Source organism: Hydractinia symbiolongicarpus, chromosome 9, assembly GCF_029227915.1.
Source record: "Hydractinia symbiolongicarpus strain clone_291-10 chromosome 9, HSymV2.1, whole genome shotgun sequence".
In the NCBI taxonomy this organism is placed as follows: domain Eukaryota; kingdom Metazoa; phylum Cnidaria; class Hydrozoa; order Anthoathecata; family Hydractiniidae; genus Hydractinia; species Hydractinia symbiolongicarpus.
The window spans coordinates 9022309-9036063 of record NC_079883.1 but is presented as its reverse complement, the minus strand read 5'-3'; the positions used below and the strand labels follow the sequence as shown (position 1 = coordinate 9036063).

The window sequence follows — 13755 nt, the reverse complement described above, 5'->3', positions numbered from 1 at the left end:
TTCGGATCGAATTCGATCCGATTTTTTTACTTATAAACAAAAAGTTTTGACTTGCAGTTTAATGCTTATTTACAAGTTAAGTAGCAAAAATTTTTAACCATGTCTGACGCAGCAGCTAAAGGAGGAAAACAGGCACCTAAAGTAGCCAAGAAAGGTGAAAAAAGAGCCGGCAAAAAAGGAGGAAAGATTGGTGGAACTGGTGAAAAGAAACGCAAGAGAAAGAGAAAGGAAAGTTATGCTATTTACATCTACAATGTTTTGAAACAAGTTCACCCAGATGTCGGAGTTTCAAGCAAAGCTATGAGCATCATGAACTCATTTGTCAACGACATCTTTGAGCGCATTGCTTCCGAAGCTTCGCGTTTGGCTCTTCAAAACAAAAAGTCGACCATCTCTTCTCGTGAAATTCAAACCGCAGTACGTCTTCTCTTGCCTGGAGAACTTGCAAAACACGCAGTCAGTGAAGGAACAAAAGCCGTCACAAAATACACAAGCAGCAAGTAAACCAACGTCTACCAAACACAAACGGTCTTTTTTAAGACCACACATCTTTAAAAAAACATTTACTTGGCGTCACTACAAGTTAACCGAAGTTAATAAAACTTCTAAATAATGTGCTTAAGAACACTAGCCTACATTTAAAATACTTCCCCATGTGTGTGTGTGGATTAGCTTCACTTTTCATACGTATTATTAGCTGTACTTGCAGAAAAGACAAGTACATTGATCCATGTTATTGCTTACATTTAACTTAACCCAGCTTTTCACGGAAACACTCCCAGGCAAATTAACCCTACAAAGTATTTCTAAATTTTTTTTGTGTCATATATGACATAGTATCGTATAGCAATAAATGTAACTGTGACAAGACTTTACACATTGTGTAATTTGGAAGCGTGCACAAAGTAATGTTTTAAAAGATTTGTGGCTATAAAAATAGCCGTTTTTGTTGAGCAATGACAACGCTTAACCTCCGAATCCGTAAAGAGTTCTTCCTTGACGTTTTAAGGCATAAACAACATCCATAGCGGTAACGGTCTTGCGTTTAGCGTGCTCTGTGTAGGTTACAGCATCACGAATAACATTCTCTAAGAAAACCTTCAGTACACCTCTGGTTTCCTCATAGATAAGGCCAGAGATACGTTTGACACCACCTCGTCGAGCAAGACGTCGAATAGCAGGTTTTGTGATTCCCTGAATGTTATCACGAAGAATTTTTCGGTGACGTTTAGCACCTCCTTTTCCCAATCCTTTACCTCCTTTTCCGCGTCCAGACATATTGATATAGTTGCGTACAGAACGAGTACAAAAACAACGTTTGAGTTAACAGAATTCAGACAGCTTTAAAAAGAGGCCATAAAATTACCTACTGCTCGTGGAAACACCCTAATTAACCAATAGAGTTGCGTCATTACAAAATGTTCCGAACATTTTGTACATTTTTTTAAGTAAAACTGTAGTTTTTTTAAAAATTCGTGGTCTTAATGTTTCAGTAAGGCAATAAATTTGGCATCGTTGGAATTCGCCAAACCTTCTGCTACTTACTAAAAAAAAAAAAAGTCAAAAGCTTTTGTGTATCAGAAGATACAGCCGTTTTCCCGTAGCCAAAAAACACAGATTTTATAAAAATGTTAAAGTAATGAGCGTAATGTCATTATGCAGCCAATCAGAAATTACTTTCTTAGCACCAATCAAATGGTTTGTTTTGAACCTTAGCTGTCAATCAATATGAGAAATAAAACTTTGGCGCGATAGTGCATTTTAGACCGTCTTGTGTATTCGTACTACATCGACTTCTTAAAATATGGCTCGTACAAAGCAAACTGCACGTAAATCTACTGGAGGAAAGGCTCCACGAAAACAACTCGCCACTAAAGCTGCGAGGAAAAGCGCACCAGCTACTGGAGGAGTGAAAAAACCACATCGTTACAGACCTGGTACAGTTGCTCTCAGAGAAATCAGAAGATACCAGAAGTCAACCGAGCTCTTGATCCGCAAGTTGCCTTTCCAGCGTCTTGTGCGAGAAATTGCTCAGGACTTCAAAACAGATCTGCGATTCCAGAGCACAGCCGTTATGGCTCTGCAAGAGGCTTCTGAAGCGTACCTTGTTGGCTTGTTCGAGGATACTAACTTGTGTGCCATTCACGCAAAACGAGTTACAATCATGCCTAAAGACATCCAGTTGGCAAGAAGAATTCGTGGGGAACGTGCCTAAGCATCTTACCAAACAAAAAACGGCTATTTTTATAGCCACACATCCATAAAAAATATTACGGCTAGCTTTTTATATCAAACTTTGTTCTGCTTTCTGTTTAAATTTTATGCTACATAAAAATTTTATGCTACATAAAGTTTGACAATGTTAAAAATATGAAGGGCAAGAAAAGTAAAAGCAAGAAAATAAGAAATTTAAAAACGAAAATACTTAAACTTAGGGAATCTAATCTTAAAATTACTCTTTTTTAACTGTTTAAGTGACTTAAACAAGTTTAACTTTGTACCAAGATAATGTTTTTTTGTAAATGTGTGGCTATAAAAATAGCCGTTTGTTAATGTAATAGCCAGATACACACAAATTATTTTTTTGCGGTCTTCTTTGCTGCCTTTTTGGGAGTCTTTTTGACCTTCTTTGCTGCAGGTTTTTTAGCAACAGGCTTCTTTGTGGGTTTCTTAGCTGCTGGTTTCTTAGCCGAGGCTTTCTTTGTGGCAGGCTTCTTTGCTGCTTTCTTTGGCGTGCTCTTCTTTGCTGGCTTCTTTTTTGGTGTACTTTTCTTTGCAGTAGGCTTCTTTGCCGTTGGCTTTTTTGCTGCGGCCTTTTTCTTAGGTTTTTCTTTTTTTACCTGACCTAGCTTGAATGATCCAGAAGCACCAGTGCCTTTAGTTTGAATCAAATCGCCTGATGTTACTCCTCGTTTAAGAGCCATTTTCAGATGATGATCTGAGTTTTCAGCAACTTTGTAATTTGCATGAATATATTTTGTAATAGCTTGGCGAGATGAACCACCGCGTTCCTTTAGGGTAGCGATAGCAGCCTTGATCATGTCCACATATTTAGGGTGATCAGCTGTCTTCTTTGCAGCAGGTTTCTTCTTGGGTGCGATTTTCTTTGGAGAAGCTGCTTCACTCATTTTTAATGTTTTCTTACAACAATCCAACGATAAACGATGCTTGTTATCACAGTAGAAGTATACTAAACATTACCGTGTAAATAAGATATAATTTAAGACGGTGCGAAGTATGCGGACGTAAAAGTACCACTCCCGGGAATTGATTTGGCGCGAAAACAGAAATGTGTGTTTCTGTACATCGTATAATGTCCGTTTTGGGAGCCGCGACTATGCGAAAGCATGTTAATTTTTATTTGTAGCACGACGCAATAGTCTGAAAGAGAAGCTGCTGGAGTTTGAGGTCTTCAGCATTACATCTACTCTGTTAATTTGGGCTTCTTCCGCGCCCGTGTTAGGATTTTCATAAAGCGTTCTTTGGTTTGCGTTGCGTATGTCGGCCTACATCATCGACACGGCCTGTTTCCGGCTATTAGGAGCAATTCATATATTGGGCACTGCGTTTCGACTTTTTTATTAGACCACAGTAAAAAAATTCACTCACAGAAGTCCCTTTCTTTCATGGCTACAAACACGAAGAATTCTGTCGTAAGTAAAACGAATGCGCAAGCCAAAATAACGATGGGGCGAAGTCATAAGCATCGCCCTGTGGCCCAATGGATAAGGCATCTGACTACGAATCAGGGGATTCCAGGTTCGACTCCTGGCAGGGTCGCACTGTCGCATTTCGGCTGCATGGTCTACTGTGTAACGCGCGCGCACGTTCTGGCGTAATGCGTTGATAAACGGAATGTACGCAGTCATATTGGAAAGTAATATCACGCACTTAGTATCGTCGCCTTTGTTAGCATTCATGTAAGTTACCATCCACTCGCTACAGTCGCTCTCCATCCTACGGCTAAATCAACAGCCGTGATTTTTACTATGTCGCCGTCCATCCGTACGCGGTGACAGTTGTAAGCTTTACAGTAACGTGACATGCTCCACAAGCAGTTACGGTGTGTGGACGATGCCTATCATGGCAACGCTTGTTCTTTATCGCTTCTCGGCCTAATGGCTAAGATCAAGTGTAGTATCTGTTCTTATCAGTTTAATATCTGGTAGGCCATTCTCTGAATGGTCAGTATATTAATCTGATTTTTGGCCTTGGGTCATGGAGGTGGATTCATTCACGCCGTGACCACGGGTTGCCTTGGTGTTGCACTATTACCGATGGCGGCCCACATAAGCAATAAAAGAATAATAGCAGTCCTCTTTCCGACGGCACTCTGCATAGTCTACGGCGGGAACAAAACGCGTACACTGGGGGAGAATACAGCCTATGCCCCGCGACACGGCAGTTTATAACACACTCAAGCCACAAGCATTAACAAACTTTGAAGGGTACCCTCATGCTACGGTGCAGTTCCAACTCATACTTACCTGACGGGGAAGTAAAGACTGATCAATGAGGGTTTTCTTCCAGAGTGAGGCTCTTGCATTGCACTACGCTTGGGCTGACCTCTGCGATTACTGCAAACGTCAGTAACTCGACCGTACAATTTCTGGTAGTGGGGGCCTGCGTCCGCGCTCGCCCCCTCCTTAAGTCAAAATGAATGAGCTTAGAAAAGTTGCGCGGCCAAATGTCGGTGGTGACTTAAACGCTAAGGTAAAACCTCGCTTGGCTGTTACGAAACGTGATTGCGATATAAGTCCTCGGAAGGCGGCGGAATTTTATTTTATTTGCCATTCCGTCAGGGTTATTGGATGATCGGCAATAGATCGAGTTTGTATGCATTTGAAAGCTCTTTTTTCTCGTACTATCACCTGAAAATGTCGTAGGAAAATGTCATAGGAAACACTTTCAACAACCGCCACGTTCCTTAATTGTTATAACAAGAAATATATCACAGCACCATTGAAATGAAAAGGCAACAAATGAAAATGAAAAGCCTACGACACCGGGAGTTCCCAGGCGGTCCCCCATCCAAGTACTATCCCGGCCCGACGATGCTTAACTTCCGTGATCAGACGAGAACGGGTGTGTTCATCGTGGTATGGCCGTAGACATTAGTAGGGGCAAATACGTGCAATTTATTTTGACGTTGTGATCAAATTTTTTTATTTAATTTCTTTGAGTTACTTAGGACAAGGCGTATGCATGGATTATCTATTAGACTTTAAGGTTATAGTTTTGTGAAAAAAACAATGTTTTTTTAAAGATGTGTGGCTATAAAAATAGCCGTTGTTTTCTGAGTGTAGCGGTTTACTTCTTCTGTCCTTTGTCGTTCTTCTTTGGGAGTAAGACAGCTTGAATGTTTGGCAAAACACCACCAGCTGCAATGGTTACACCGCTCAAAAGTTTGTTTAATTCTTCATCATTACGAACAGCCAATTGTAAATGTCTTGGAATAATCCTAGCTTTTTTGTTGTCTCTTGCTGCGTTACCAGCCAACTCCAATATCTCAGCAGATAAATATTCCAAGACGGCTGCTAAGTAAACTGGTGCTCCAGATCCAATTCGGTTAGCATAGTGCCCTCTACGAAGGAATCTATGCACTCTACCGACTGGAAATTGAAGTCCAGCTCTTGAGGATCTTGTCTTGGCTTTAGCCTTAGCTTTTCCACCTTTTCCACGTCCAGACATAACTGCGATTTGATTTGTAAGTTAATACAAAAACGTACGAATATTTAACGTAAGTGTTAACGAAATAAACTTTACTCGTTTTTTCATCATAAAAATAGGATCGAAATCATGTTTTTTTAACCAATCATAATTAAGTATTAAACAAAAGATTTTTTTTTTAACCAATTAAATTGCGTATCGGCGTTTTCGGATCGAATTCGATCCGATTTTTTTACTTATAAACAAAAAGTTTTGACTTGCAGTTTAATGCTTATTTACAAGTTAAGTAGCAAAAATTTTTAACCATGTCTGACGCAGCAGCTAAAGGAGGAAAACAGGCACCTAAAGTAGCCAAGAAAGGTGAAAAAAGAGCCGGCAAAAAAGGAGGAAAGATTGGTGGAACTGGTGAAAAGAAACGCAAGAGAAAGAGAAAGGAAAGTTATGCTATTTACATCTACAATGTTTTGAAACAAGTTCACCCAGATGTCGGAGTTTCAAGCAAAGCTATGAGCATCATGAACTCATTTGTCAACGACATCTTTGAGCGCATTGCTTCCGAAGCTTCGCGTTTGGCTCTTCAAAACAAAAAGTCGACCATCTCTTCTCGTGAAATTCAAACCGCAGTACGTCTTCTCTTGCCTGGAGAACTTGCAAAACACGCAGTCAGTGAAGGAACAAAAGCCGTCACAAAATACACAAGCAGCAAGTAAACCAACGTCTACCAAACACAAACGGTCTTTTTTAAGACCACACATCTTTAAAAAAACATTTACTTGGCGTCACTACAAGTTAACCGAAGTTAATAAAACTTCTAAATAATGTGCTTAAGAACACTAGCCTACATTTAAAATACTTCCCCATGTGTGTGTGTGGATTAGCTTCACTTTTCATACGTATTATTAGCTGTACTTGCAGAAAAGACAAGTACATTGATCCATGTTATTGCTTACATTTAACTTAACCCAGCTTTTCACGGAAACACTCCCAGGCAAATTAACCCTACAAAGTATTTCTAAATTTTTTTTGTGTCATATATGACATAGTATCGTATAGCAATAAATGTAACTGTGACAAGACTTTACACATTGTGTAATTTGGAAGCGTGCACAAAGTAATGTTTTAAAAGATTTGTGGCTATAAAAATAGCCGTTTTTGTTGAGCAATGACAACGCTTAACCTCCGAATCCGTAAAGAGTTCTTCCTTGACGTTTTAAGGCATAAACAACATCCATAGCGGTAACGGTCTTGCGTTTAGCGTGCTCTGTGTAGGTTACAGCATCACGAATAACATTCTCTAAGAAAACCTTCAGTACACCTCTGGTTTCCTCATAGATAAGGCCAGAGATACGTTTGACACCACCTCGTCGAGCAAGACGTCGAATAGCAGGTTTTGTGATTCCCTGAATGTTATCACGAAGAATTTTTCGGTGACGTTTAGCACCTCCTTTTCCCAATCCTTTACCTCCTTTTCCGCGTCCAGACATATTGATATAGTTGCGTACAGAACGAGTACAAAAACAACGTTTGAGTTAACAGAATTCAGACAGCTTTAAAAAGAGGCCATAAAATTACCTACTGCTCGTGGAAACACCCTAATTAACCAATAGAGTTGCGTCATTACAAAATGTTCCGAACATTTTGTACATTTTTTTAAGTAAAACTGTAGTTTTTTTAAAAATTCGTGGTCTTAATGTTTCAGTAAGGCAATAAATTTGGCATCGTTGGAATTCGCCAAACCTTCTGCTACTTACTAAAAAAAAAAAAAGTCAAAAGCTTTTGTGTATCAGAAGATACAGCCGTTTTCCCGTAGCCAAAAAACACAGATTTTATAAAAATGTTAAAGTAATGAGCGTAATGTCATTATGCAGCCAATCAGAAATTACTTTCTTAGCACCAATCAAATGGTTTGTTTTGAACCTTAGCTGTCAATCAATATGAGAAATAAAACTTTGGCGCGATAGTGCATTTTAGACCGTCTTGTGTATCCGTACTACATCGACTTCTTAAAATATGGCTCGTACAAAGCAAACTGCACGTAAATCTACTGGAGGAAAGGCTCCACGAAAACAACTCGCCACTAAAGCTGCGAGGAAAAGCGCACCAGCTACTGGAGGAGTGAAAAAACCACATCGTTACAGACCTGGTACAGTTGCTCTCAGAGAAATCAGAAGATACCAGAAGTCAACCGAGCTCTTGATCCGCAAGTTGCCTTTCCAGCGTCTTGTGCGAGAAATTGCTCAGGACTTCAAAACAGATCTGCGATTCCAGAGCACAGCCGTTATGGCTCTGCAAGAGGCTTCTGAAGCGTACCTTGTTGGCTTGTTCGAGGATACTAACTTGTGTGCCATTCACGCAAAACGAGTTACAATCATGCCTAAAGACATCCAGTTGGCAAGAAGAATTCGTGGGGAACGTGCCTAAGCATCTTACCAAACAAAAAACGGCTATTTTTATAGCCACACATCCATAAAAAATATTACGGCTAGCTTTTTATATCAAACTTTGTTCTGCTTTCTGTTTAAATTTTATGCTACATAAAAATTTTATGCTACATAAAGTTTGACAATGTTAAAAATATGAAGGGCAAGAAAAGTAAAAGCAAGAAAATAAGAAATTTAAAAACGAAAATACTTAAACTTAGGGAATCTAATCTTAAAATTACTCTTTTTTAACTGTTTAAGTGACTTAAACAAGTTTAACTTTGTACCAAGATAATGTTTTTTTGTAAATGTGTGGCTATAAAAATAGCCGTTTGTTAATGTAATAGCCAGATACACACAAATTATTTTTTTGCGGTCTTCTTTGCTGCCTTTTTGGGAGTCTTTTTGACCTTCTTTGCTGCAGGTTTTTTAGCAACAGGCTTCTTTGTGGGTTTCTTAGCTGCTGGTTTCTTAGCCGAGGCTTTCTTTGTGGCAGGCTTCTTTGCTGCTTTCTTTGGCGTGCTCTTCTTTGCTGGCTTCTTTTTTGGTGTACTTTTCTTTGCAGTAGGCTTCTTTGCCGTTGGCTTTTTTGCTGCGGCCTTTTTCTTAGGTTTTTCTTTTTTTACCTGACCTAGCTTGAATGATCCAGAAGCACCAGTGCCTTTAGTTTGAATCAAATCGCCTGATGTTACTCCTCGTTTAAGAGCCATTTTCAGATGATGATCTGAGTTTTCAGCAACTTTGTAATTTGCATGAATATATTTTGTAATAGCTTGGCGAGATGAACCACCGCGTTCCTTTAGGGTAGCGATAGCAGCCTTGATCATGTCCACATATTTAGGGTGATCAGCTGTCTTCTTTGCAGCAGGTTTCTTCTTGGGTGCGATTTTCTTTGGAGAAGCTGCTTCACTCATTTTTAATGTTTTCTTACAACAATCCAACGATAAACGATGCTTGTTATCACAGTAGAAGTATACTAAACATTACCGTGTAAATGAGATATAATTTAAGACGGTGCGAAGTATGCGGACGTAAAAGTACCACTCCCGGGAATTGATTTGGCGCGAAAACAGAAATGTGTGTTTCTGTACATCGTATAATGTCCGTTTTGGGAGCCGCGACTATGCGAAAGCATGTTAATTTTTATTTGTAGCACGACGCAATAGTCTGAAAGAGAAGCTGCTGGAGTTTGAGGTCTTCAGCATTACATCTACTCTGTTAATTTGGGCTTCTTCCGCGCCCGTGTTAGGATTTTCATAAAGCGTTCTTTGGTTTGCGTTGCGTATGTCGGCCTACATCATCGACACGGCCTGTTTCCGGCTATTAGGAGCAATTCATATATTGGGCACTGCGTTTCGACTTTTTTATTAGACCACAGTAAAAAAATTCACTCACAGAAGTCCCTTTCTTTCATGGCTACAAACACGAAGAATTCTGTCGTAAGTAAAACGAATGCGCAAGCCAAAATAACGATGGGGCGAAGTCATAAGCATCGCCCTGTGGCCCAATGGATAAGGCATCTGACTACGAATCAGGGGATTCCAGGTTCGACTCCTGGCAGGGTCGCACTGTCGCATTTCGGCTGCATGGTCTACTGTGTAACGCGCGCGCACGTTCTGGCGTAATGCGTTGATAAACGGAATGTACGCAGTCATATTGGAAAGTAATATCACGCACTTAGTATCGTCGCCTTTGTTAGCATTCATGTAAGTTACCATCCACTCGCTACAGTCGCTCTCCATCCTACGGCTAAATCAACAGCCGTGATTTTTACTATGTCGCCGTCCATCCGTACGCGGTGACAGTTGTAAGCTTTACAGTAACGTGACATGCTCCACAAGCAGTTACGGTGTGTGGACGATGCCTATCATGGCAACGCTTGTTCTTTATCGCTTCTCGGCCTAATGGCTAAGATCAAGTGTAGTATCTGTTCTTATCAGTTTAATATCTGGTAGGCCATTCTCTGAATGGTCAGTATATTAATCTGATTTTTGGCCTTGGGTCATGGAGGTGGATTCATTCACGCCGTGACCACGGGTTGCCTTGGTGTTGCACTATTACCGATGGCGGCCCACATAAGCAATAAAAGAATAATAGCAGTCCTCTTTCCGACGGCACTCTGCATAGTCTACGGCGGGAACAAAACGCGTACACTGGGGGAGAATACAGCCTATGCCCCGCGACACGGCAGTTTATAACACACTCAAGCCACAAGCATTAACAAACTTTGAAGGGTACCCTCATGCTACGGTGCAGTTCCAACTCATACTTACCTGACGGGGAAGTAAAGACTGATCAATGAGGGTTTTCTTCCAGAGTGAGGCTCTTGCATTGCACTACGCTTGGGCTGACCTCTGCGATTACTGCAAACGTCAGTAACTCGACCGTACAATTTCTGGTAGTGGGGGCCTGCGTCCGCGCTCGCCCCCTCCTTAAGTCAAAATGAATGAGCTTAGAAAAGTTGCGCGGCCAAATGTCGGTGGTGACTTAAACGCTAAGGTAAAACCTCGCTTGGCTGTTACGAAACGTGATTGCGATATAAGTCCTCGGAAGGCGGCGGAATTTTATTTTATTTGCCATTCCGTCAGGGTTATTGGATGATCGGCAATAGATCGAGTTTGTATGCATTTGAAAGCTCTTTTTTCTCGTACTATCACCTGAAAATGTCGTAGGAAAATGTCATAGGAAACACTTTCAACAACCGCCACGTTCCTTAATTGTTATAACAAGAAATATATCACAGCACCATTGAAATGAAAAGGCAACAAATGAAAATGAAAAGCCTACGACACCGGGAGTTCCCAGGCGGTCCCCCATCCAAGTACTATCCCGGCCCGACGATGCTTAACTTCCGTGATCAGACGAGAACGGGTGTGTTCATCGTGGTATGGCCGTAGACATTAGTAGGGGCAAATACGTGCAATTTATTTTGACGTTGTGATCAAATTTTTTTATTTAATTTCTTTGAGTTACTTAGGACAAGGCGTATGCATGGATTATCTATTAGACTTTAAGGTTATAGTTTTGTGAAAAAAACAATGTTTTTTTAAAGATGTGTGGCTATAAAAATAGCCGTTGTTTTCTGAGTGTAGCGGTTTACTTCTTCTGTCCTTTGTCGTTCTTCTTTGGGAGTAAGACAGCTTGAATGTTTGGCAAAACACCACCAGCTGCAATGGTTACACCGCTCAAAAGTTTGTTTAATTCTTCATCATTACGAACAGCCAATTGTAAATGTCTTGGAATAATCCTAGCTTTTTTGTTGTCTCTTGCTGCGTTACCAGCCAACTCCAATATCTCAGCAGATAAATATTCCAAGACGGCTGCTAAGTAAACTGGTGCTCCAGATCCAATTCGGTTAGCATAGTGCCCTCTACGAAGGAATCTATGCACTCTACCGACTGGAAATTGAAGTCCAGCTCTTGAGGATCTTGTCTTGGCTTTAGCCTTAGCTTTTCCACCTTTTCCACGTCCAGACATAACTGCGATTTGATTTGTAAGTTAATACAAAAACGTACGAATATTTAACGTAAGTGTTAACGAAATAAACTTTACTCGTTTTTTCATCATAAAAATAGGATCGAAATCATGTTTTTTTAACCAATCATAATTAAGTATTAAACAAAAGATTTTTTTTTTAACCAATTAAATTGCGTATCGGCGTTTTCGGATCGAATTCGATCCGATTTTTTTACTTATAAACAAAAAGTTTTGACTTGCAGTTTAATGCTTATTTACAAGTTAAGTAGCAAAAATTTTTAACCATGTCTGACGCAGCAGCTAAAGGAGGAAAACAGGCACCTAAAGTAGCCAAGAAAGGTGAAAAAAGAGCCGGCAAAAAAGGAGGAAAGATTGGTGGAACTGGTGAAAAGAAACGCAAGAGAAAGAGAAAGGAAAGTTATGCTATTTACATCTACAATGTTTTGAAACAAGTTCACCCAGATGTCGGAGTTTCAAGCAAAGCTATGAGCACCATGAACTCATTTGTCAACGACATCTTTGAGCGCATTGCTTCCGAAGCTTCGCGTTTGGCTCTTCAAAACAAAAAGTCGACCATCTCTTCTCGTGAAATTCAAACCGCAGTACGTCTTCTCTTGCCTGGAGAACTTGCAAAACACGCAGTCAGTGAAGGAACAAAAGCCGTCACAAAATACACAAGCAGCAAGTAAACCAACGTCTACCAAACACAAACGGTCTTTTTTAAGACCACACATCTTTAAAAAAACATTTACTTGGCGTCACTACAAGTTAACCGAAGTTAATAAAACTTCTAAATAATGTGCTTAAGAACACTAGCCTACATTTAAAATACTTCCCCATGTGTGTGTGTGGATTAGCTTCACTTTTCATACGTATTATTAGCTGTACTTGCAGAAAAGACAAGTACATTGATCCATGTTATTGCTTACATTTAACTTAACCCAGCTTTTCACGGAAACACTCCCAGGCAAATTAACCCTACAAAGTATTTCTAAATTTTTTTTGTGTCATATATGACATAGTATCGTATAGCAATAAATGTAACTGTGACAAGACTTTACACATTGTGTAATTTGGAAGCGTGCACAAAGTAATGTTTTAAAAGATTTGTGGCTATAAAAATAGCCGTTTTTGTTGAGCAATGACAACGCTTAACCTCCGAATCCGTAAAGAGTTCTTCCTTGACGTTTTAAGGCATAAACAACATCCATAGCGGTAACGGTCTTGCGTTTAGCGTGCTCTGTGTAGGTTACAGCATCACGAATAACATTCTCTAAGAAAACCTTCAGTACACCTCTGGTTTCCTCATAGATAAGGCCAGAGATACGTTTGACACCACCTCGTCGAGCAAGACGTCGAATAGCAGGTTTTGTGATTCCCTGAATGTTATCACGAAGAATTTTTCGGTGACGTTTAGCACCTCCTTTTCCCAATCCTTTACCTCCTTTTCCGCGTCCAGACATATTGATATAGTTGCGTACAGAACGAGTACAAAAACAACGTTTGAGTTAACAGAATTCAGACAGCTTTAAAAAGAGGCCATAAAATTACCTACTGCTCGTGGAAACACCCTAATTAACCAATAGAGTTGCGTCATTACAAAATGTTCCGAACATTTTGTACATTTTTTTAAGTAAAACTGTAGTTTTTTTAAAAATTCGTGGTCTTAATGTTTCAGTAAGGCAATAAATTTGGCATCGTTGGAATTCGCCAAACCTTCTGCTACTTACTAAAAAAAAAAAAAGTCAAAAGCTTTTGTGTATCAGAAGATACAGCCGTTTTCCCGTAGCCAAAAAACACAGATTTTATAAAAATGTTAAAGTAATGAGCGTAATGTCATTATGCAGCCAATCAGAAATTACTTTCTTAGCACCAATCAAATGGTTTGTTTTGAACCTTAGCTGTCAATCAATATGAGAAATAAAACTTTGGCGCGATAGTGCATTTTAGACCGTCTTGTGTATCCGTACTACATCGACTTCTTAAAATATGGCTCGTACAAAGCAAACTGCACGTAAATCTACTGGAGGAAAGGCTCCACGAAAACAACTCGCCACTAAAGCTGCGAGGAAAAGCGCACCAGCTACTGGAGGAGTGAAAAAACCACATCGTTACAGACCTGGTACAGTTGCTCTCAGAGAAATCAGAAGATACCAGAAGTCAACCGAGCTCTTGATCCGCAAGTTGC

General features: G+C 40.0%; 6 non-coding genes across 6 annotated transcripts; 4 read left to right on the top strand and 2 right to left on the bottom strand.

Annotated features, from left to right (window-relative positions):
• The first annotated feature begins 4102 nt into the window (after nucleotides 1–4102).
• Nucleotides 4103–4294, top strand: LOC130660869 (U2 spliceosomal RNA). The gene has a single exon (XR_008988066.1). It is a non-coding gene; the product is annotated as a U2 spliceosomal RNA (small nuclear RNA).
• Nucleotides 4295–4479: 185 nt separating this feature from the next.
• LOC130659816 (U1 spliceosomal RNA) lies at nucleotides 4480–4644 on the top strand. The gene has a single exon (XR_008987020.1). It is a non-coding gene; the product is annotated as a U1 spliceosomal RNA (small nuclear RNA).
• Nucleotides 4645–4994: 350 nt separating this feature from the next.
• LOC130661548 (5S ribosomal RNA) lies at nucleotides 4995–5113 on the bottom strand. Its single transcript, XR_008988726.1, has one exon. It is a non-coding gene; the product is annotated as a 5S ribosomal RNA (ribosomal RNA).
• Nucleotides 5114–9978: 4865 nt separating this feature from the next.
• LOC130660868 (U2 spliceosomal RNA) lies at nucleotides 9979–10170 on the top strand. The gene has a single exon (XR_008988065.1). It is a non-coding gene; the product is annotated as a U2 spliceosomal RNA (small nuclear RNA).
• Nucleotides 10171–10355: 185 nt separating this feature from the next.
• Nucleotides 10356–10520, top strand: LOC130659815 (U1 spliceosomal RNA). The gene has a single exon (XR_008987018.1). It is a non-coding gene; the product is annotated as a U1 spliceosomal RNA (small nuclear RNA).
• A 350-nt stretch (nucleotides 10521–10870) lies between these two features.
• On the bottom strand, nucleotides 10871–10989 carry LOC130661547 (5S ribosomal RNA). The gene has a single exon (XR_008988725.1). It is a non-coding gene; the product is annotated as a 5S ribosomal RNA (ribosomal RNA).
• Nucleotides 10990–13755: the final 2766 nt, after the last annotated feature.